The 25,903-nt window shown below is 39.3% G+C and overlaps 1 long non-coding RNA gene across 1 annotated transcript; it reads left to right on the top strand.

Moving 5' to 3' along the window:
- The first annotated feature begins 257 nt into the window (after positions 1–257).
- Positions 258–3,593, top strand: LOC125516070. The gene is made up of 2 exons (XR_007287228.1): positions 258–928; positions 1,150–3,593. It is a non-coding gene; the product is annotated as an uncharacterized LOC125516070 (long non-coding RNA).
- Positions 3,594–25,903: the final 22,310 nt, after the last annotated feature.

Here is a 25,903-nt window from a genome sequence, read left to right as displayed (position 1 = left end):
TTTGGCCTTTTTATACATTAATTGAGTTTCTGCGCATTTAATGTGCATAATTCAAATTCAAACTACAAGCACAGGCTCAAGTGCATCAAAGTTGGTTGAGAAATCACATGTGTGTCTTTGGGTGAATTTCTAGGTCCCATGCAAGAAATCTCTCCCTTTATAAAGCACGGAGGTTCACCATCGCGGCATTTTTACAGAAAGGTCTTGTGGTTTTTAATAATTGAACCCACAGTCCTCGTCATAACTCAGCCCGAACCGATACAGCGGAGAGAAAAAAAAAACCCGACCACTCGCATGACCCTGCCTCCCAATCCCATCTCCTCCTGCAGCGCGCCGCCACCTCTTGCCCCGTCCCGCCTCACCGCGCGCCACCAGCCACCACCGCCGCCGAGCTGCCGTTCGTTGCCAGCACCCGCGGATCCGGACGCCCCTCCCCTTCCCTGTCGGCTGCACCTCCCAGCGCCGGTGCCCTGCCAAGCTCTGCCGCTGGAGGATCTCCTCCGCTGGATCCACATCCCCATGGCCGGAACGGGACTTCGTCGAGTACCCACGCTCCATGACGCTCCGGCCGCCCTCTTCCTCTCTGTTCCCTCCCATCCCTCCTACCCAGCCGAGGCTCTAGGAGCCCTCTTCTCGCTCGTTACCCCTCTTCCTCCCTGTGTCCTTCCGACCCCTTCTCCCGCAGGCTCCAGCCGTGGTGGTGGGGGGCGAGCAGCTGCCGTCCGGTGGCTGGGGGAGTGAGGAGGGCGCCGGTCTAAAGAACGAGAGCTCGGCGCATGGCGACAATATAGATCGGCTACAGTGGCGGCGACGACCCAACGGCGAAAGGGGATGGCTGCATGATGATCTTGTTCTGATCAATTCTGAAATAGGAATGGAGGACTACTGTGGTGGTCACTGTTGAGGATGCTGGGTTACCTGACAGTAGGTATGCAGTTTCAGAATTATTGGTTGGACGTACAGTCTCAAGTCTCCACCTAGCAAGAACACTTTCATGATGATACATTTTTTGTCTGAAAAAATATTTAGTCCTTTTTGTCTTGGAACAAAATAAATTATGCAATGGTCGTGCTACAACACATGCCTTACAATTTATTCACTGCAATCTTATGCTACAACATATGTCTTATGTATTTCATTTTGTATCAGTTTACTTGCCAGATTTTAAATTGGAGCTTAGCATGAACTGAAGAGAGGATACTTCAACATGTATGTGCTGAAAGGAAAATTGATTTGGAAGTTTATTGTAACTGGTAAACTTGTGGTCACAGGACTGCTATCTTAAAGTTTGTTAGATTATGTAAATGGGTAATTTTGTGGTCTGCTCTTTAGGTTTCCATAGTATGAGTTGGTGCTCTTGCTTTAAACTGCAATCTAAACTGAACAATGGGTCTTCATGTATAAACTGGAGCAATAATATCAGATTACTTCCTGTTTCCTTTGGCTTTGTAGCCTAGAATTTTTTAACATGTGCATATATAGCTACTTAATCAACCGAGTTCCTTTATGCTCTATGGTAGACCACACTTACTGATATGACTTACTTTCTCATTCTATATAATGGCAGGTGTAGCAATGAAAGGCCTATATATTCTACCACAAGCATCCTAGCTTGCTCATCTTATTAGCGACTCACTTTCAAAACATATGTATTGGTAGTTTTTATCTCTATGCTTTGCCTTCCACATACTAGATTGCAATGTGTTTGTCTTGATCCAATCCTTCGTGCGCCCATGGGGTGTCCGACAGCGACTGATTTGGCCGTTCTAGAGGCCCAACACATAGAAATACACATCCACTCCCTCGACTGAAGCCTGAACCCAATTGCGTCGTTTCATCCGTGCTCGACATTGGTGTCTTGCCGTTCTGCCGAAGTCATGGAAATCTCACTGTTCTGCCAACCTAGCCGGAATTTCTCCGTACTGCCGACTTCATCGGAATTACATCTGCCCATGTAGCCAAGGTACATCATTCAAACTGCTCGAGTCATACTGATTTGGAGTTGTTTTGGTCAAGCGATTGAACTGAACCGTGCTACTGCACAATAGCCAAAAGGAGAGTCGGTTTGTTTCTCCGACCCGTGTGATTTGAAGCACATAAACTGAACCATGCTATTGCACAATAGCCCAAAGTTTGTCTGATTTATATGAGTATCATAATATAATTTTGTTTCTACTATATGTAATAGGTAACCAACAATGTTGTTTTCAGCTTACAAGAATGCTGATGTTGTTTGAATGCATATATAATTATTGGAATTAGTTTGAATGCATATACAGTACCTTGACGTTGAATTTACAAGGTCCTGATGTTGGATTTACTGTCTTATAGATTTTGTAATTTAAAGTTGCTCCACAAAGTTGGTGACTGTTGTTTGTATAGTGAGCTGATATAGAATGCTTCATCACACAAACTAATCTAGCTGCATCAGTATGGTGATGGTGGATTTACACTGCCCTATAGATTTTGAATTTACAATATGGTGATGGTGGATTTACACTGCCCTATATATTTTGTAATTTATTGTAGTAGCTGACTAGTTGTAGCTCCATATAGTGTGTCATTGTTGTTTGTACGGTGAGTTCATATAGAATGCTTGATCACATGAATTTTTATGAATGTATATTACATTTTCCTGGTGTTTAATTTATAATACATTGATGATGGATTTATGGTCCTATAGCTTCTGTAAATTTTAGTAGTTCTTTTGTGACTGCTGTTTTTACAGTGAGATAATAGTGAATTTTCCAGTGGCCACCGCTTTCTGAGATCACCATCACTACCTAGCACTCTGATTTTGCTATAACTGTTGTCCTCCTAATAGGTTATACTTTCTCTTTCTACTTCTTTTGCTTTGCCATGTTTGTTGCAGTTCATTGTGATTCATTTATACTCATTGTACCTCGATGCTGCAACAATGGTAACTGAGAATCCGGCAACACTCAAATAGAAGTCAAAGAATTCTTGTCCTTCTCTTGCGTTGAACTCCATTTCTAGGTGCGGCATTATAATGCTCTCAGTGTTCATGACATTTCCTTCGTGTGCTACAATATTTCCATTTTCCAAGAAATCTCAATACCCTCTTCATTTAAATACTCATCTTCCTTTTCAATCTGCCGTAACTGATGGTTACCCATGCTTTTCTCAGCTTCATTATTACTCTCTTTATGTTCCACACATGTGGCAAATTGTCTGAAGTGTATGAATTTCCCCATAACATGATGGATCCTTCATCTTCAACTAACCCGCAGCAAGTGTATGCTTTTTATTTATTTATTTTCTTCAGGAATTTTTGTTGCTGATGCAACCTGGATATGTGTTTACATTTCAGTTTCTCTACTTGATGTTTCTTAATTACCTTGTCCAAGTAGATTGTCAGGATTTGAAGAAGTTGGATCAATACTGGCTTTATGTAGAGAAACTTTATGTAGCTTGCTGTCTTGCTGTACATTGTCTGAAGCTTTATGTAGCTTGCTGTCCTGTCGTACATTGTTGTAACTTACAGTTACTGGGTTGTACGGTCATGTATCATCAAACTGGTTTTCTATAGCATCTTGTCACTCCTCGTAGATGAATAAGTTATTTTCTGTGAATTGTTCTTGTTTCAAGCAAATTCAGATCCTTGATAATGCCATGAGAATTCCAGGTTTCCTTCCAAAAGTGTTGTGAAGAAAACAAAATTGTCAATAACCTAGAGAAGGTCGTGAGAGTAATGACGTGGCAGTGTTGCTATTTGGGCCCTTTCATTGCTTGCTCATGGATCACAGATTTGATAGCAGGCCAGTTCAATTTCAGTCTGATTGTAATATAGACACTCCCTTTTTTTAATACCAAAGTGTTCTCTGTGTACGTGAAGTGTCTATGTCAAGTGCTTTGTTTGGGCCAAGCCCAAATAATCAAAAATATAAGAATAACGATTCCAAACCAGACGACAAACTTATATATCTAAAAAAATCAACATGGTAAAATTAGTGTTATAATAGGTGCACACTTTTTAAAAACTGGTCGAAATTCCAAAAGTTGTTCCATTTAAAAAACGTATTTAGAAATGTTCCATAAAAACTCACTATTTTCTAATTTTCAATAAAGTATTTGTTTTTATTAAAAACCGTGTTTTCCAAAAATAAAAAAATAAAATTGATTCAGAGACTGTTCCATGAACTACTCTTCAATTAGAAGAATGCCAAGGTGGCTTCTTAACAAAAAAATCAAACGAGAAGCAATAATCGGTGCAACATTAATATAGACATTTATTAGAACTAAATATAAAAAATGGTGGGTAATGACAAAGAACTTCTTGATGACTTGGCGGAGTCCAAGATTTGCTGGGTGCGTCGTTTGGCGAACAAAGTTGCCCATCTTTTAGCTAAGGAAGGTTGTACCCAATATGATTTGTAAAACATAGTTTCATGTCCCACCGGCGTGTGTTATTTTTTCTCCCATAGCAACGCACGGGCATTTTTGCTAGTGGGAATGAAATTCAAACATCCGGGCGTCGTGACTCAGCCGGAAAGATTGAGAAACTTAGTTTTTTAATTCTTGTAAATCGAAAACACCCTTGAAAATTATGAAACTTGGCATAGTGTCATGACATGGCACCAACATGCTGTGGTAATTTTTCTGGCCGATTTGCGAAGGCACACACATTAACAATCAACAAAGTCATTTTGGAACAAGTGTTGTCACGTTACAAATCGGAAACACAAGTATTATTGAAACTGTGGGCGTTCTACTTACCAATTACGTGCCGACACGCGTCCCCTCTTTTTATTGGCTAGGAGGTGTCGTGCGGGGTAGCTATTTGAGTACGGGAGGCGTGCGATCAGACCCCTGTGCGTGCTCATCGGGAGGAGAGCCCTTTGACCGCTACCCGCCGCGCACCTCCCTCCCAACCGCCCAACATCTCCATTAATGGCGCCCAAGCCCCTATTCTATGGCGTGGCTATATGTCTCACTGAACTTAGATTTAAGAGAGAAAAATGAAAATCTGAAAAGAAAGTTTTGCACAGATGTTGATGTAAGATTTGACGGACCTATATAGCATCGACTGCGACTTATAGCAAGCATGATGAATACAAGGACGATGACAATGGATAACAATTATCTTACATATTTTGGAACATAATTAAAACAAGCCACATGCGGCAACGCCCGAAATACACAAGGGCAAAAGAAGAAGGAAGACAACGATCTGGCTCGTTGATCTCTATGTTGTTGCAGGCCACGGGAACTAGTCTCCGCGGCGAGCGACGATGAGCTCTTTCTTGTCCTCAAGATGCTGCTTGACAGCATCCATGGATTTCTCCACCAGCCTTCTGCGCTCGATGCGCAGCATGGCATTCTTGTCCATAAGTTTCTCGATGATGACGCCGGTCCTCTTCAAGAAGGCAGCAGTCTCCTCCTGGTGCTCCGCACTTCCGACGATCTTCGCTCTCAGCAGGTCGCGCTCGGCCCGGAGCTTCACATTGCTCTCATTTAGTTGCCGGGTGACGCCGGCGAAAGAGGCTTTCATGTCGTCCTGCAACCTCGCCCAGCCGGAGATCTGATCCATCTGGCTATGGACGATCGCATGCATGCGCCTGTAAGAGTCCTCGCCTGCCCGCGAGACATTTTCCCAGGCTGCCGCGACGCGGGAGGACATTTCTTCTGCTTTCGCGGCGCGGCCGGACTAGTCTGCCGCATCGACAGCGTGGCGGGACCTGCGTGCTGCTTCGGCGGCGTAGCGGGACCTCTGTGCTGCTACGGCCGCACGGCGGGACATGCCGGTTGCGTTCGCGGCGAGGCGGGACATCTCTTGTGCTTCCGCTTCCATGCTCGCATCTTCCTGGTGGCAATCTCTTGACCAAGAACTCACGCTGGCCATGGCAGACGCAAAGGAAACGATGATGAATGACTTTGTTTTTGTGGATGAGAAGTTGAGGAGGAACGTGAAGTCATCTTGGAGTAGTAGTATTTATAACTGAGTAGTAATACGCTCCTAAGTGGAAAATCACTTAGGTTTTGATCGGTGTGAACAGGTTTACAATTTGGAGTGTGACGGGACGCATGCTCAAAATTTACTGACGATTATAAGTGTGGCACTATTCCCGGAAGGCGTAACGTGGGCACGTACGCCTTCTCGGCCGCTTGTGTGGCGTTTGCACCAAAGGGTGCACCACAATAGGCAATGTCAGCACACGTCTTGTTCCAACAACCGTGCGCGCTCGTTATTACCATCGCGCACGCTTCTTTTAATTAGAATGTGTGTGTCTGTCTAGCGCACACACGTTAATCTATCTAACTGTTTCAGTTTGTTGTGGCTAATCGCTAACAGTTCATCCATGTGAAGTGTATGCCATCAATCGCAGACACTTTGATCTGGCTGACCCGTTTCTGTTCTGTTGCCTAATCATAAATAGTTAATTCTTCTGAAGCGCATGCCCTCAATCACACAGACCTTGATCTGGCTGACCGTTTCTTTTGTGTTGCTTAATCACAAACAGTTCATCCGAGTGAACTCTATGTTGTATATCGCACACACCTTTATCAGGCTGCACGTTTCTTTTGTTCCGCCTCATCGCAAACAGTTCATTGGACTGAACCGTATGCCCTGCATCGCACACGCAACTAAATTTTGAACCGTGTTTGATGGCTCCGCCATCGCGAATGTTTTGCACCTTTTTTACGGTTCTTTTACACCACCGTTTGTGATTATTGCATCGCACACAGTTTCATCGACCGGTCTGTTGACACCGATCAAAAGATGGCGCATAGATATTATTCAAATAAAATTATTTACATCTTCCCCTAATATTAAAGGGAGGATTGTTTCTTCACTTTTTTTGGTCCATCAGGCTTTTCCGTAGGTCGTCCCGGTCTTAGTTTTTTTCGTCCGTCGTTTGAGTTGTACGTAAAAAATTGTGTTTCATTTTCTTCAAAAAAATAAATTAAGTTGGGATGGACTCAAACCCTGCTCATGTAGTTTGAGCACACAGACGCAAACTAGTCCACCTAGGTAACATATTGTTTAAGAAATGTAAGGAACATTTCCTTTTATATTGGTCATAAAATATTTTGGTTTGTCCTAGAATTTCGGCTTGTGTGACCGCAAGGATAGGCTTCATATGCACGGAGATGGGCTTTCTATAATATAATGATAATAGTTCAGCGGAAAAAAAAATGGCAAAAGCAGGATTTGAACTTGAAACCACAAACTACATTCTAACTTCCCTAGCTAACTAGGCCATCAAACACTTGCGATAATAAAATGTGGAATTACGTTTATATACTGCAAACAACACAAAGGCCACACAACAACATTAGGCCTTAGCCTGCGGTCCAACTGTTGGGCTAGATCCAGCAACGCAACAATTAGAATTTTGTACCCTACAGTCAAACCTTCGATATTTGATATTCAATAGTCCCACCTTGCTACATGAAACTGATTCTTGCCTATTTATATAACTTTTAACATCATTGTCTGCTGTGAGCTAATTAAATGGGATCTCTAATATGCAAGGTGCGAGGGGCTTTGCATGAGTCCATAATATTTTACATGAACTTGTCAATTAATGCTAGCATACAAAGACTTAGCTGGTGGATTAGCTCGTCATCTTGGATTGGTCACATTTGGGTGCATTTTGATCACATAAACATCACAAATATCGCGGACAAGCGCGGGGAAGAGGATAAACTATGAAACGGCAAGAGGTGTGTGATATTAATTTTCACCCATTGCAACGCATGGGTCTTTTTGCTAGTAAAATAAAAAATACTGAGTTGCTGAATACACGGATGAAAAATATCATGATAAATTTCTGCGGCGCCGCTCAATATAAAACAACAGACCCGGAAATAAAATAGAAGGAACAATATCGTCGCATAAATTAGAGAACATATGACTTTCGTACACATACGCCATCATCAACGGTGAAATTCCAACGTTGGCACAAATCCACATACGCTTATTCCGTCACCGCTAAAAAAATATTGGCACGATAATGTTCGCGTAAAATAATATAACGCGTGACGATGCAAAAAAAATGTCAAGCCATCATCTAATTCTCAATGAAAAATTGTTTTCCTGTGTCATTATAATAAAGTTGACCAAGTGCACTTATACAAAATAGATACGTACATGCATGGGTGCATGTACGAGCTCCTATGTGCATGCATGTGTTATGTCTAGATTAATTATGTGGCAAGATTAAGAAGTAATAGAGTGATTAGCCAGCCTATGACCCAAACGCATACGAATGTCCCCAGATATAACCCATGCAAAGATAACTAAAAGCCCAACTTATCAAATAGATATGGATTAGTGGCCAGAGCCCATGCAAACGTGTGGATAGCCACGCCCTGGCCTTTCCATCACTCAGGCGCATGTACAAGAAGTCCATTGAAGAAACTTGGCCTGCAATCAACCACTACACCCACGTTTCTGCACACGATCTCTAGGACGTGCGTGCGTTGGTCTCAGGAATATACATCACTGGCCACCTATATAAAGGCCAACACACAACATTGCAAAGGGCTGCTCGCTCATCATCCATCCATCCATTGATTTCTCTATCTCCAGTCCATCACTCACACACACACGTATATACGCTACAACGCCACTCGCCGTCGTCGCCTAATACGTCTCTAACGTATCTATAATGTTTGATTGCCCTATGCTATATTATCTACTGTTTTGAACAATATTGAGCTTTATTATTCACTTTTATATTATTTTGGGACTAACCTATTAACCGAAGGTCTATCCCAGAATTGCTGTTTTTTTGCCTATTTCAGTGTTTCGAAGAAAAGAAATATCAAACGGAGTCGAAACAGAATGAAACCAACTGGAGAAGTTATTTTTGGAAGGAAAGCTATCGGAAAAATTTGGAGTGCACGTCAGGAAAGGAACGAGGGAGCCACGAGGCAGGGGGGCGCGCCCACCCCCCTAGGGCGCGCCCTCCATCCTCGTGGGCCCCTCGTGGCTCCCCTGACGTATCTCTTTCACCCATATATACCCACGTACCCTAAAACTATCGAGGAGCACAATAAATCGGGAGTTCCGCCATAAGAAGCCTCCGTAGCCACCGAAAGCCAATCTAGACCCGTTCCGGCACCACCCTGCCGGAGGGGGAATCCCTCTCCGGTGGACATCTTCATCATCCCGGTGCTCTCCATGACGAGGAGGGAGTAGTTCTCCCTCGGGGCCGAGGGTGTGTACCAGTAGCTATGTGTTTGATCTCTCTCTCTTGTGTTCTTGATTTGGCACGATCTTGATGTGTCGCGAGCTTTGCTATTATAGTTGGATCATATGTTTCTCCTCCCCCTCTACTCTTTTGTAATGGATTGAGTTTTCCCTTTAAAGTTATCTTATCGGATTGAGTCTTTAAAGATTTGAGAACACTTGATGTATGTCTTGCCGTGCGTATCTGTGGTGACAATGGGATACCATGTGATTCACTTGATGTATGTTTTGGTGATCAACTGCGGGTTCCGCCCATGAACCTACGCATAGGGGTTGGCACATGTTTTCGTCGTGATTCTCCGCTAGAAACTTTGGGGCACTCTTTGAGGTCCTTTGTGTTGGTTTGAATAGATGAATCTGAGATTGTGTGACGTATATCGTATAATCATACCCACGGATACTTGAGGTGACATTGGAGTATTTAGGTGACATTAGGGTTTTGGTTGATTTGTGTCTTAAGGTGTTATTCTAGTACGAACTCTAGGGTTGTTTGTGACACTTATAGGAATAGCCCATGGATTGATTGGAAAGAATAACTTTGAGGTGGTTTCGTACCCTATCATAATCTCTTCGTTTGTTCTCCGCTATTAGTGACTTTGGAGTGACTCTTTGTTGCATGTTGAGAGATAGTTATATGATCCAATTATGTTATTACTAGCACATATGTCCGTGCGTTGCAACGGGAGAAATATTTTTTCGAGAAACAACGAGATATACAAATTATGTGTTCACCAAAAACGGCATCAGCGGTATCCACAACGGTGGTGCAACAGAGCGAGGAACTATGGTCTTTTCGCAAGTCATGTTTTTCCGCGAGATCTTGATAGTGGTGACATTAGTCGGCATGGCAGCGACCAGCCAACTTGTGTTTTTTTTTCCTTCAGGTTCACCTCCGTGTTAGGGCAGTGGCTGTGTTCTCATTTGGTAGCTGCGCGGCGACCCTTGGGGCACGGTAGCTTCGACCAGTCTTTTCGACGATAATATAACCGGATGGATTACGCATAAATCCCATTTTATTAGCTTAATCCATGCATAACCAGACAATACCTTCTTTATCAGGGCCTGTTCTCTTTTTCAAATCTCACGTGCCCATAGTTCTTCAAAATTAGAGCCAAACCAACATATTCTTTTTCATTGACACGTACTCACATTATATTTCAATTATAGCAAACAAACATATTCTCTTTTATCATCAAATAGCATGTGGGACGCCCAACAGTTCACATCCGGGGCGGCCCATTGACAGGCACCAAAATGACCTATGTTTGGAAGGCATAATATAAATTTAAAAAATGACATGTTGAAGGATCGAACTCGCGACCTCAAAAAGTCATCCACGGGCTTCTAACCCACCAATTAATATTTAACAATATGTTGCAGCGTCAGATTAAAAAAATTATGTTTTTTTTCTGATTTTTTCGAAAATAATTAATATTTATGAATGCCAAATATTTTTGAAATCATGAACAAATTTTTTAACCCCGAAAAACTTTCAAAAATGCAAACCATGTTTAAAAATGCCATTCATTTTTGGAAAAATATGAACATCATACGAAAGAGGTAGATTTTTCTTTAAAATTCTTAAACATTTTTTTACAACATGAACCTTTTGAAAAAACACGAACATTTTTTGAATGTGTGAACATGTTTTGAATATTTAGAACAAGTTCAGAAAATGTGTTTTTTAACCACAAACGTTATTTTGAATTTGAAATATTTCATGAAAACGATTTTTAAAATCTGTAATATTTTCAAATGCAACTTATTTTGAAAATCTTAATTTGCAATACACACACATTTTATGAAAAAGTGGAAAAAATATATTTTGAACACATTTTGGAACTGGATTTAAAAAAAACAAATTTGAACATTTTACAAGAGAGGAACAAAAGAATTAAATTTTGATTTTTTATTCTAAAATATGGACAAAATTGAAACTTTGAACGATTTTTTCAATATTTTAATTTTCGAGAAAAGGGAAAATAATCTAAAATTGGTAGGAAAAAAGAATCATGAAAGAAAAAGAGAAAGAACAGGAAAAAACAAAAAAATAACACAGAGAAAACGAAAATGGGCCGGTCCAGTTTTGTGCTAGCTGTGTGAACTTCCAACTATTTGGCACTGCATGCCGAAAATAGGCTTTCTCTAAACTAACCAAAAGACGTATTGAAAGATCAAACTTGTGACATCAAAAACTCCACTATCGACTGCTAGTCACTCGAACAAATGGGTCCTGCTAACTAATTAATATTTAAGAATATATGTTGTAGCATCAGATTTATGTGTTTTTGTTTTTTTCTGAATTTTTACGAATTTTAAATTAATATTTATGAATTGCCAAATATTTTTGGAATCATGAATAATTTTTGAAACTCCGAACCGTTTTAAAAAATACGAAGCATTTATTAAAATTTCATTTATTTTTGGAAAAAGGCGAACATCACTTGAAATAGGTAGATTTTTTAAAAACTTCTTTAACATTTTTTGACCACATGATCCTTTTGAAAATACCCGAACATTTGTTGAATGTGTGAACATATTTTGAACATTTAGAAAAAGTTCAGAACATATTTTTTTGAACCACAAACATTATTTCGAATTTGTGAATATTTCACTAAAACAAGTATGTTTTATAAATCTGGAATATTTTCTAAAATGCAACTTATTTTGAAAATTTTGATTTTTTATTGTGATTCACAAAAATTTTTGAAAATGGGAACATTTTAAATTTTGAACACATTTTGGAATGGGAACAAAACTTATTAAAGTTTTGAACATTTTACAAGATAGGAATAAAAAATTTATATTATGACTTTTTGTCTAAATATGGCTAAATTGAAATTTTGGATGATTTTTTCAAGATTTTAATTTCTGAGAAAAGGGAATATAATGTAAAATTGGTAGGAAAAAAGAATCATGAAAGAAAAAGAGAAAGGAATAGGAAAAAAATAAAAACAGAACACATAGAAAAAGAAAATGGGCAGGCCCAGTCTTCGGCGTCCTTTGCGAAGCTCCAACTATTTGACGCTGCGTGCGGAAAATAGGCTTTCACAGCTGTCTGGGCAGATAAATATTTGGGCTGGCTTCGTCGGGCCACAGCGCGTGCGGCCCATGTATGAAAATTATTTTATCTTTTCTAGCACACGGATGCATAAAAGTTTTAGTACCACCTCGGATAGAAAGAAAAAACTTTACGTTGGTGAACGGATGAAAAAATCGGAGAAACACAACTTGCTTTATTAGTAGGTATAGATTGTTGAGAGAACTTGCACTAGTGAAAGTATGAACCCTAGTCCTTGTTTCCTAACATTGCAATACCGTTTACGCTCACTTTTATCATTAGTTACCTTGCTGTTTTTATAATTTTAGATTACAAAAACCTATATCTATTATCCATATTGCACTTGTATCACCATCTCTTCGCCGAACTAGTGCACCTATACAATTTACCATTGTATTGGGTGTGTTGGGGACACAAGAGACTCTTTGTTATTTGGTTGCAGGGTTGCTTGAGAGATACCATCTTCATCCTACGCCTCCTACGGATTGATAAACCTTAGGTCATCCACTTGAGGGAAATTTGATACTGTCCTACAAACCTCTGCACTTGAAGGCCCAACAACGTCTACAAGAAGAAGGTTGTGTAGTAGACATCAAGCTCTTTTCTGCCGCCGTTGCCGGGGAGGTGAGTGCTTGAAGGTATATCTTTAGATCTTGCAATTGAATATTTTTGTTTCTTGTTTTATCACTAGTTTAGTTTATAAAAGAAAATTACAAAAAAATGGAATTGAGTTTGCCTCATACGCTTCATCTTTTTAATATCTTTCGTGAGTATGATGGAAAGGAAAATTGTGCCAAAGTGTTAGAAGAAGAATGCATTAGAATGTTTGGCACTAAATATTTGAATGATGAGCATGATTGCAATGTTGTTAGTATGAATTCCTTGAATATCTATGATGCTAATGATATGCAAAGCCACAAGCTTGGGGAAGCTATGTTTGATGAAGATGATATATTTTGTCCCCCAAGCTTTGATGAGCAAATTTACTATGATGAAAGCATGCCTCCTATCTATGATAATTATTGTGATGACACGTATGCTTTAAAGAATAATGATAATCATGAAACTTATCATCTTGATCTTAATTTTTAATCACATGATAGTTATTTTGTTGAGTTTGCTCCCACTATTATTCATGAGAAGAAATTTGCTTATACGGAGAGTAATAAAAATTTATGCTTGTAGATCATGAAAAGAATGCTTTAGGTGCTGGTTATATTGTTGAATTCATTCATGATGCTACTGAAAATTTTTATGAGGGAGGAATATATGCTTGTAGGAATTGCAATAATATCAAGTTTCCTCTTTATGTGCTTAAAGTTTTAAAGTTATGCTTGTTTTGCCTTCCTATGCTAGTTGATTATTGCTCCCATAAGTTGTTTGCTCACAAAATCCCTATACATAGGAAGTGGGTTAGAATTAAATGTGCTAGTAATATTTTTCAAGATGCTCTCTTTATGTTACAATTTTTATCTTTTATGTGAGCATCGTTGAAATCATCATGCCTAGCTAGGGGCGTTAAACGATAGTGCTTGTTGGGAGGCAACCCAACTTTATTTTTGGTCCTTGCTTTTTGCTCCTGTTTAGTAATAAATAATTTATCTAGCCTCTGTTATGTTTGATTTTTTATGTTTTAAATTAGTGTTTGTGCCAAGTAGAACCGTTGGGAAGACTTGGGGAAAGTCTTGTTGGTCTTGCTGGTAAAAACAGAAACTTTAGCGCTCACGAGAATTGCTGCCATGTTTTATTGCAGAGTGCTATTTAGTTAATTATTTTTTCATATGATTAATAGATAAATTCCTCACGCCCATCAATTTATTTTAGAATTTTTGGGGTTCCAGAAGTTTGCATTAGTTACAGATTACTACAGACTGTTCTGTTTTTGACAGATTCTGTTTTCATTGTGTTGTTTACTTATTTTGATGAATCTATGGCTAGTAAAATAATTTATAAACCATAGATAAGTTTTAATACAGTAGGTTTAACACCAATATAAATAAATAATGAGTTCATTACAGTACCTTGAAGTGGTGATTTATTTTCTTATACTAACGGGGCTTACGAGTTTTCTATTAAGTTTTGTGTTGTGAAGTTTTCAAGTTTTGGGTAAGGATTCGATGGATTATGGAACAAGGAGTGGCAAGAGCCTAAGCTTGGGGATGCCCAAGGCACCTCAAGGTAATATTCAAGGATAGCCAAGAGCCTAAGCTTGGGGATGCCCCGGAAGGCATCCCCTCTTTTGTCTTCGTTCATCGGTAACTTTACTTGGAGCTATATTTTTATTCACCACATGATATGTGTTTTGCTTGGAGCATCAATTTATTTTGTTAAGATTTGCTTGCTGTTATTTATAACAATATTTTGCATCTTTTATTTCAGTAAAAATGGCATTCATAGCCTTTACTATGCCTATTTTAGAAGTCCACATGTTGCTGTTTGAAAACAGAAAGTTTACCGCTGTTGCAATAATTCTCTAGAAAAGTAAGAATGTGATAAAATGTTGAAACCTTTTGCATATTAAGCTCTGATAAATTTACTACAGTGGTAATTTTCTTTCGTAATTTTTGGAGCTAGGGAAGTATGGATGTTGCTGAATTCTTTACAGGCTGTCCTGTCTAGGCAGATTGCTGTTATGTTTACATTGTTTGCATATGTTTGCTTCTTTAATGATTCTATTTGGGGATAGGACTATTAAATATGCAGAGGCATTTAGTATGCAATTTTTAATAATAATTTTAGTGATTTTCTACAGTAGAGTATGATAAGGTTTTTGCAATGGTTTATACTAACTTATCTCACGAGTCCTTGTTGAATTTTGTGTGGATGAAGCTTTTGAGATTTAGGGAGACCGTGATATGAGAGGAATTAAGGAGACACAAAAGCTTAATCTTGGGGATTCCCAAGGCACCCCAAGATAATATTTCAAGAAGTCTCAAGCGTCTAAGCTTGGGGATGCCCCGATTGAAAGTATGAACCCTAGGCCTTGTTTCCTAACATTGCAATACCGTTTACGCTCACTTTTATCATTAGTTACCTTGCTGTTTTATAATTTCAGATTACAAAAACCTATATCTACTATCCATATTGCACTTGTATCACCATCTCTTCGCCGAACTAGTGCACCTATACAATTTATCATTGTATTGGGTGTGTTTGGGGACACAAGAGACTCTTTGTTATTTGGTTGCAGGGTTGCTTGAGAGATACCATCTTCATCCTACGCCTCCTACGGATTGATAAACCTTAGGTCATCCACTTGAGGGAAATTTGCTACTGTCCTACAAACCTCTGCACTTGGAGGCCCAACAATGTCTACAAGAAGAAGGTTGTGTAGTAGACATCATCGCCGCCAGTCGTTCGTCTCGCCGTTGTCGCCATCGGCCGTTCGTCTCGTCGTCGTCCTCGTCGCCGGCTACTCCTCGTCATCGTCGCCGTCGCCATCGCTCCGCTCCTCATTGTCCACACACATCACCGACCGATCGTCGTCCGCGCCATTCGTCGCCGGCTGCTCACCATCTGCATCGCCCACGAGCTGCTCTACATGGGCGACTGCTCATCTACATCACCACATCACATGCACGTGACCACATCCAAGGCAAGGTGAGAATACATGGCTACCTCCTTGCTCTCTGCTTGATGCACTGCTCTTGCACCATATGTCTCAAGTAGTATTGGTGTTCTACATCGCTCCATATAGCACACCTAATTTGGTCTCATGGGATCTAGCATCCCTTGTTGATACAAACCATGCTTTAATTATGTTCTTGTTTTGGTCTTATGGGATCTTGCATCTCATGTTGATACAATTCAAGTGTAAGAAATATATTCCTTCTTGTTCTAGTCTCATGGTGATCTTGCATCCCATGATGATACAATTCAAGATATCCATCAATGATGCTTTATTTTTACCACGTATCTCATATATTTTCGGTTCTACCCACAAGTTTTTTTGTTTTGGTCTCATGGTGATCTTGATCTTATGTTGATACAAATCAAGATAATGCATGAGATGCCTAGTGATCCCGTTTGGTTACACTACGAGCATACAATTTGTGCTACGTTGGTGATAATACAAGCAAGAAGAAACCACCATACTTCATTTGGTTATGCTACACATGAGCACGATGTTGCTACATGATGTTATTACTAATACAAGTGAAGTGAAACATCATACAAATATTCTCATGCACCACAAATCCGAAGTCATATAAATACTTGACTAGATTCACTTAGTCACATGCCCACATATGACATGTTTGAGACTAGCAAAACTAGTATTTAAGCATAACCCATATGTCATAAAAGAATCTCTCATACAGATTAAAATTAAATCATGCATTCATTTCATATAGGTGAATGCATCCACAAAACTAAAAGATAATTAGGGTCATAGCCCATGTCACTTGCACTGAACATAACATAGTGCGATTGAATATGTGATAACCAAATTTCATATAGCCATCACATATGATGGCTCGATTCAACGCTATATACGTTGCTATAAAGTGAACTAAATATTCTGCCATTTCAGGCATGCACACAGAAATCACATGCATGTCAGAATTAACTCATGACAAGAGTTATGCCCTATATTGCGCACACGCCCGTTAGCTCGGCTAGTTAACCATTAAATAGATTCTCATATGACTAAAAAGGACAACCACCATATGTTTGCGATGGTTAATGAGCTAGGCATGAACGTGCTATATGAATGGACATTGTCAAATCATGAATGTTATGCAACGCATATGTTAGCATAGACGAAGTTGAAGGCTCCCCGAGTACACGGGCGTCGAAGGCAGTGAGGAGGACTTTTATTTCTACATTTTGTAGTCTTCTTTTATTTCTACATTTTGTAGTACTCATGTGTTGCAATTCTATGTAATAGGATAGTTGGAATTCTTAATTAGGGGTTTTCTCTTCGGAGATGTAATTAACAGATCTTTTATGTAAATGTAAGAGTTCTGGAAATAATGTACCTGCAATGTTTGATCCTATTTTGTATGCATCTACGCATTTAAATTATTAAATCTTTATCAATGACGTGGACGCGTGTCTCACGCCCGCCATTTTCCCGTCATCAGTCTCTAATCATAGTGTCGCGTTAGTAGCATCCTGCAGTAGTGTTATGAGATAATTAAAATGATGAATGTTAACAACCAGTAAAGTAGAACTAGTAAAGTTTATTTGGTAAGTAGTGCAAGTAGAAATTTTTTATGATGTTGATCTGTCACTTTGGGTGGTATGTTTTGCATGTCGTATAGTGCATGATCATGGCAAATGATGACTCGAGTTATTTTATTTTCATGTTACACCTGATGTTAATCCAACTTGAACATAAAGTTGATCGGGTCATGGTGCCACTGAATCGAGTTTTTCCCAGTGCGACCACATTTACTTTTATGTAGAGGTCTTGATTCAGTCTGTTGTCATGCCTCTGGTCGGTACCTCCAACGAGGGAAGGTTATGGGCGTGCGGTACCCTGGCCCGGTAAGCAGACATAACCTTGTGTGCCCGTTTGTTGTTATGGTACCTTGTCCCCGTTTCGGACCATTTTTGCCACGACGGTGGCCGTTGATGCCTTTGGTAGGCATGGGGCCACCCATGACTTAGCCCAGTGGGGAGTTGGTCGGAGTGGCCGGGAGAGTGTCATGGCAATGGGGGAGTTTCGTCGGAATGTCGTTGGTCCACCCGAATGGGATGACGAGGCCATGGATTTAGTGGTGTGGGTAAAGTGCGCTACCTCTGCAGAGTGTATTTAATCTATTGATAGCCACGTCCTTGGTTACAGACATAGCTCGTGAGTAAGTCACACCATGGATCAACATTAATAAGTAATCTTGCACACTAAAAGTTGATTGTTGGCACTGGTTATGTGATAATTTGTGGAATCATGAGATGACCGTGGTTGGAACCAGAGTGTTGGTTTCATTTGTGATCCAGGTATGATCACCGTTCGGTTACAAGGTAACCCATCTGGTAAGAGAGTTCGAGCAACTCAGTATACAAGTGGATTTCACTGCATCAGTAGTATGATGTGCATTGCATTAACATTATTAATTGTCATGATATTGTTTGCCATTATGCTTATGTTTTTTGTGAGCTTGCAAGTACATTCAATGTACTGACCCGGCGTGTCATGCAAGATTTCAGGCAAGTCGTTTCGGATCGGAGAGCTTCCTGCGTCTAGATCGTGTCCACATAGGTGTCCCTGTGCTATGGAGTTCCACTTCGTCGTTGTTCCGCTGCCGCGTAGTTATCGTGATCAAGGCCCCTTCATGTTCATTAAATAATGTACATACCGTTCAGCCGCACCGTGTGTGCCGCTTGACCTCGCTAATTGATGTAATATCAAACCTATGTTTCCGCTAACATCAATAAAGCGGTTGTTTTCTGTACCAAGCTGTTGTGTGTTGCTAGAAGACTTGATCTCTGGGCTGGCATTGCAAGGTAAACTGGTTGCTCTGAGCCGGGGTGCCACACTATCTAAGTGGGAGTTCTTTATTAATATGATTAATTGAATTTAAATTTATCATGAACTTAGTCCTGATAGTTTTTGCATATCTATGTTGTAGATCTATGGCCCGTGCTACCGTTCCCTTGAATTTTAATGCGTTCCTAGAGAAAGCTAAGTTGAATGATGATGGTAGCAACTACATGGACTGGGTTCGTAACTTGAGGATTATCCTCATTGCTGCACAGAAGAATTACATCCTTGATGCACCACCAGGTGCAAGGCCTGCTGTAGGAGCAACTCCGGACATTATGAATGTCTGGCAAGCTAAATCTGATGACTACTCGATAGTTCAGTGTGCCATGCTTTACGGCTTAGAATCGGGACTTCAAAGACATTTTGAACGTCATGGAGCATATGAGATGTTCCAGGAGTTGAAGTTAATATTTCAAGCAAATCGAGTTGAGAGATATGAAGTCTCCAACAAGTTCTATAGCTGCAAGATGGAGGAGAATAGTTTTGTCAGTGAACACATACTCAAAATGTCTGTATGATAGTGTCATTGACAGAGTTCTTCAATCACTGCCACCAAGCTATAAAGGCTTCGTGATGAACTATAATATGCAAGGGATGAACAAGACAATTCCCGATCTCTTCGCAATGCTCAAGGCTGTGGAAGTAGAAATCAAGAAGGAGCATCAAGTGTTGATGGTTAACAAGACCACTAGTTTCAAGAAAAAGGGCAAAGGAAAGAAGGGGAACTTCAAAAAGAATAGCAAGCAAGTTGCTGCTCCCGGGAAGAAGCCCAAGTCTGGACCTAAGCCTAAAACTAAGTGCTTCTACTACAAAGGGGCTGGTCACTGGAAGCGGAACTGCCCCAAGTATTTGGCGGATAAGAAGGATGTCAAAGTGAAAGGTATATTTGATATACATGTTATTGATGTGTACCTTACTAATGCTCATAGTAGCGCCTGGGTATTTGATACTAGTTTTGTTGCTCATATTTGCAACTAGAAACATGGGCTATGGATTAAACGAAGATTGGCTAAGGACGAGGTGACGATGGGCGTCAGAAATGGTTCCAAGGTCGATGTGATCGCCGTCGGCACACTACCTCTACATATACCTCCGGGATTAGTTTTAGACCCGAATAATTGTTATTTGGTGTCAGCATTGAGCATGAACATTATATCTGGATCTTGTTTAATGCGAGATAGTTATTCATTTAAATTAGAGAATAATGGTTGTTCTATTTATATGAGTAATATCTTTTATGGCATGCACCCTTGATGAGTGGTCTGTTTTTGTTGAATCTCGATCGTGGTGATACACATATTCATAATATTGATGCCAAAAGATGCAAAGTTAATAATGATAGTGCAACTTATTTGTGGCACTGCTGTTTAGGTCATATTGGTATAAAGCGCATGAAGAAACTCCATGCGGATGGGCTTTTGGAATCACTTGATGCTTGCGAACTGATACGTCTAAAACGTATCTATATTTTTTGATTGTTCTATGCTGTTATATTATCATTCTTGGATGTTTTATAATCATTTATAGTCATTTTATATCATTTTATGGGACTAACCTATTGACACAGTGCCAAGGGTCAGTTGCTACTGTTTCATGTTTTTTACATCGCAGGAAATCAATATCAAACGGAATCCAAACACCGCGAAATTTTTGGAGATTTTTTATGGCCCGGAACACCCAGGGTGGGCCAGAGAAGCACCTGGGGGGGTGCCCCGAGGGGGGCACGACCCACCAGGGTGCGCCTGGGGCCTAGGGGCGCCCAGGTGGGTTGTTCCCACCTCGGTGGTCTCCCGCACCCCCTCTTTACCCTATAAATTCCCAAAAAATCCAGAAACCCTCGGGGTTAACCTAGATCAGAAGTTCCGCCGCCGTAGGCCTCTGTAGCCACCGAAAAATAATCTAGACCCCGTTCTGGCACCCTGTCGAAGGGGGGAATCATATCCGGTGGCCATCTTCATCATCCTGATGGCCACCACAATGAGGAGGGAGTAGTTCACCCTCGAGGCTGAGGGTTTGTACCAGTAGCTATGTGTTTAATCTCTCTGTTGTGTTATTGAGATGTCACGATCTTGATGTATCACGGGCTTTGTTAATATAGTCGGATCATATGGTGTTTTCCCCTCTCTATCTTGTTGTGATGAATTGAGTTTTTCCCTTTGAGATTTCGAGGTTATCGGATTGAATACTTTTATGGATTTGAGAACACTTGATATATGTCTTGCAATTGAATACTCATGATGACAATGGGGTATCGTATTGATCCACTTGATATATGTTTTGGCACTCAACTCGCGGATTCCCAAGGTGACATTTGGGTAATCTATGCATAGGGGTTGATGCACGTTCTTGTCTTTGTTTCTCCGGTAGAAATCTTGGGGCGCTCTTTGAAGTTCTTTGTGTTGGATTGAATATTATGAATCTAAAATTATTTGGTGTTATTTTAGTACAAACTCTTGGATAGATCGATCGGAAAGAATGGCTTCAAGGTGGTTTTGTACCCTACAAACGATTTCTTCTTATGTTCTCTGCTAGATAGGAACTTCGGAGTGATTATTCATCGCACTTTGAGGGGTGGTTACATGATCCAATTATATTAGCACTGTTGAGAGATTGCACTAGCGAAAGTACGGACCCTAGGCCTCATTTTCAAGCATTGCAATACCGTTTTTGTGCCCATTTAATATTTGCTACCTTGCTGTTTTTATTTATTCAGATTATAAAAATATATTTCTACCATCAATATTACACTTTTATCACCATCTCTTCGCCGAACTAGTGCACCTATACAAATTACCATTGTATTTGGTGTGTTGGGGACACTAGAGACTTTTTATTATGTGGTTGCAGTGTGGTTTGAGAGAGACCATCTTCATCCTACACCTCCCATAGTTTGATAAACCTTAGGCCATCCACTTGAGGGAAAATTTCTACTGTCCTACAAAACTCTGCGCTTGGAGGCCCAACACGTGTCTACAAGAATAAAGTTGCGTAGTAGACATCAAGTTCTTTTCTGGCGCCGTTGCGGGGGAGGTTAGGTAAGAAGCACTCACATCCCATCAACGAAGCTCTTTTCTGGCGCCGTTGCTGGGGAGGTGAGTGCTTGAAGGTATATCTTTAGATCTTGCAATTGAATCTTTTAATTTCTTGTTTTATCACTAGTTTGGTTTGTAAAAGAAAACTACAAAAAATGGAATTGAGATTGCATCATATTATTGATCATCTTTATAATATCTTTCTTGAAAATGATGGATTGGAAAATTGTGCTCAATTGTTAGAAGAAATCAATAAAATGATTGGCACAAAATATTTGAATAATGAGCATGATTGCAATATTGCTAGTGTGAATTCCTTGAATATCCATGATGCTAAAGATATGCAAAGCCATAAGCTTGGGGATGCTATATTTGATGAAGATGATATTTTTAGTCCGCCAAGTTTTGATGAGAAAATGTATTATGATGATTGCACACCTCCTATTTATGATGATTTTATTGATGAAAGTGGATTCGTAGAGGTCATGACTTTATTTAATGATGAATCAACTATTTTGAAAGAGGTTGCAATTGATTATGACAACAAAGTTGCTATCTATGATGATTATGGTGATGAAATGTATGCTATGTCGAATCATTATAACCATGAAACTTTTCATCATGATTTTAATTTTCAATCCCATGATAGTTATTTTGTTGAGTTTGCTCCCACTACTATTCATGAGAATAAATTTGCTTATGTGGAGAGTAACAAAATTTCTATGCTTACGCATCATGAAAAGAATGATTTATGTGATAGCTATATTGTTGAATTCATTCATGATGCTACTGAAAATTATTATGAGAGATGAACATTTTCTTGTAGGTATTGCAATAATATCGAGTTTCCTCTCTATGTGTTGAAAATATTGAAGTTATGCTTGTTTTACCTTGCTATGCTACTTGATTCTTGCTCCCATAATTTGTTTGCTCGCGAAATCCCTATGCATAGGAAGTGGGTTAGACTTAAATGTTCTATTCATATGCTTCATGATGCTCTTGTTGTGTTTCAATTCTTATCTTTTATGCGAGCATCATTGAAATCATCATGCCTCGCTAAAAGGCATTAAAGAAAAGCGCTCGTTGGGAGACAACCCAACATTGACCCCTACTGTTTTGGCGTGTTCACATGATTAGGCTACTGTATTAATCATGTTTTCTTGCTTTAGTTTCAATAAAGTGCCAAGTAAGAACTTTGGGATGGCTTACGGTGATAGTTGATTTGATCTTGCTGAAAAACAGAAACTTCTGCACTCAGGAAAACAATTCTCATTTTTAACAGAAGCGGGATAAAATTTTAATTATTTCTGAAAAATATAAATAGACAAATTTCCCAGGTTTTCCTAATTTTTCAGAATTTTTGAAGTATCAGAAGTATGGTTGGAGTACAAATTACTACAGACTGTTCTGTCTTTGACAGATTCTGTTTTCAATGCATAGTTTGCTTGTTTTCTAGTTTCTATGGTTTATATTGCTCAATATAAATTGTGGAAATGATATTATGCAGTAGGAATTGTGTGAGAACAATTATGAATCTTGTCTTTGACAATACCAAAAGTGAAATGGTTTGCTCTTTATCATACTAACCTATCTCACAAAGTTCCGTTAAGTTTTGTGTGATTGAAGTTTTCAAATTTTTGGTGAGATGTCGATATGAGGAGAATAAGGAGTGACAAGAACCTAAGCTTGGGGATGCCCATCGCACCCCAAGGTAATATTCAAGGAAGATCCAAGCAAGTAAGCTTGGGGATGCCCCGGAAGGTATCCCCTCTTTCGTCTCCAACATTATCGGTAACCTCACTTGGAGCTACGTTTCATTCATCACATGATATGTTTTTTGCTTGGATCATCATTTTATTTTGTTAGTATTTGATTGCTGTTATTTATAATAATGTTTTGCATATTTTATTTCAATAAAAGTGGCAACGATAGCCTTTACTATGCTTATTTTGCAAGTCTACATGTTGCTGTTTGAAAACAGAAAGTTTATCGATGTTGCAAAAATTCCCTAGAAAAGTCAGTATATGATAAACTGTTGAAACTATTTGGAAAATGAGCTCTGATAAATTTTATATAGTGTGGAAAAATATCGTAATTTTTGGAGTTAGGGAAGTATTGGTACTCTTGCATTCTTTACAGACTGTACTGTTTTGGCAGATTGCTGTTATGTTTGCATTGTTTGCGTATGTTTGCTTGTTTAATGATTCTATTTGAGGATAGTAGTATTAAATATGCAGAGCCTTTAGTGTGCAATGTTGAATAATAATTTTATTGATTTGCTACAGTAGAGGATTATAAGGTTTTTGCATTGGTTTATACTAACTTATCTCACGAGTCCTTGTTGAGTTTTGTGTGGATGAAGCTTTTGAGATTTAGGAAAACCGTGATATGAGAAGAATTAAGGAGACACCAAAGATCAAGCTTGGGGATGCCCAAGGCATCCCAAGATAATATTTCAAGAAGTCTCAAGCATCTAAGCTTGGGGATCCCCCGGTAGGCATCCCACCTTTCTTCTTCGACAATTATCGGTTAGTATCGGTTGCGCCTAAGTTTTTTGCTTCTTCACATGATGTGTGATATTCTTAGAATGTCATTTTATTTTGTTTTTTCTTTCTGTTTTAATAAAATGCTTAGATCTGAAAGTTTTTTAATAAGAGAGAGTCCTCAAATAGCTACCTATTTACTTAACTACTCACTTGATCTTCACTTATATCTTTTCTGGAGTAGCTTGTCATTTGCTCTAGTGCTTCACTTATATCTTTGAGCACGGTGTGCTTTAGTATTTTTGAAGAAACTATCTCTTGCTTCACTTAAATTAATTTGAGAGAAATAAATATTATGCTCATGATCTTCACTTATATTTGATTGAGCTTATCAAAAGCAACACATGAAAATTAGTCCCAAAGTGATAGATATCCAAGAAGGATATAATAAAAACTTTCATGAAGATCATTGGACAAAATAAACTTGATTCCTCGTAATAGTTTTGAGATATGATGCTGTGATATGTGAGTCATGTTGATGAGTAATTATGCTTTAGTAAGAATATGGGTGTTAAGTTTTGTGATTCCCTATGCAAGCACGAAAGTCAATAGTCATGCAATGAAATTACATCCTACTTGTGGTGCATTATTCGGTGTTAATTATGCTCAATGCTTGCTTATGAGATTATTCGTTTTTGGTCGCTTCTCAATCTTTTGCTAGCCTTCATTTTGCACTAAGTATGATCACTACTTATGCATCCAAAATCCTTTAAACCAGTTTTGCCACATGAGTCCACTATACCTACCTATATGTGGTATTCTCTTGCCGTTCTAAGCAAATTTGTATGTGCCATCTCTAATTTTCAAAATAAATTTCTCTTTTGTGTGCTCGTACCGCTCGCGAGGCGGTGAGGGGTGGCCAATATTTTCCATGCTAGATGTGTTATTCTCATGATGAGTGTTTATACACTTGTCATTGCACGAGAGTAAGGCAAAGGAATTAGGGATGCCCAGTCCCAAAATCAAAAATGAATTTACTTTATGTTGTCAAATAATAAATTCCTTGGGAAGTGTTGGTATGGAGGGCACCCGTGGATACGGTTAGCCATGGAAAGTGAAAGTATGGTGGAAAAAGGAATAAAAACTTTATTTCTGTTTGGGAACCGCCTATGATATATCTAGCATGGAAAGTGTTGTGAGCTCTAAGTCGTTTTTGTTGGTGGGAAAAGTATGCCTCTCAAAATGTTTTTATCTCTCAATTTTCGCTTTGAGCTCTGGCACCTCTACAAATCCCTACTTCCCTCTGCGAAGGGCCTTTCTTTTACTTTATGCAATTTTTATTTTTAATTTGAGTCTCCATCTTCTCTTATAAAGCACCAACTAGGGGGCACTATGATCGTACTTGAGCATTGGGTGTAGCTAATATGCGAGTGTGTTTCATGAATGGATCAATGATTGAGCATGATGGGCTAGGGATAACTTATTTTAGCGTTGATATTTTGAAAGACATGGTTGCTTGTTGATATGCCTGAGTATTTAAGTTGTCATGTCAAAAGTAGACTATTGCTTCGAACAATATAAAAGTCCAAATGTCCATGCTAGAAAAAAAGAATATGA

Source organism: Triticum urartu, chromosome 6, assembly GCF_003073215.2.
Source record: "Triticum urartu cultivar G1812 chromosome 6, Tu2.1, whole genome shotgun sequence".
In the NCBI taxonomy this organism is placed as follows: Eukaryota; Viridiplantae; Streptophyta; class Magnoliopsida; order Poales; family Poaceae; genus Triticum; species Triticum urartu.
The sequence above is the reverse complement of the archived record's forward strand: the minus strand, read 5'-3'. Positions and strand labels throughout refer to the sequence as shown.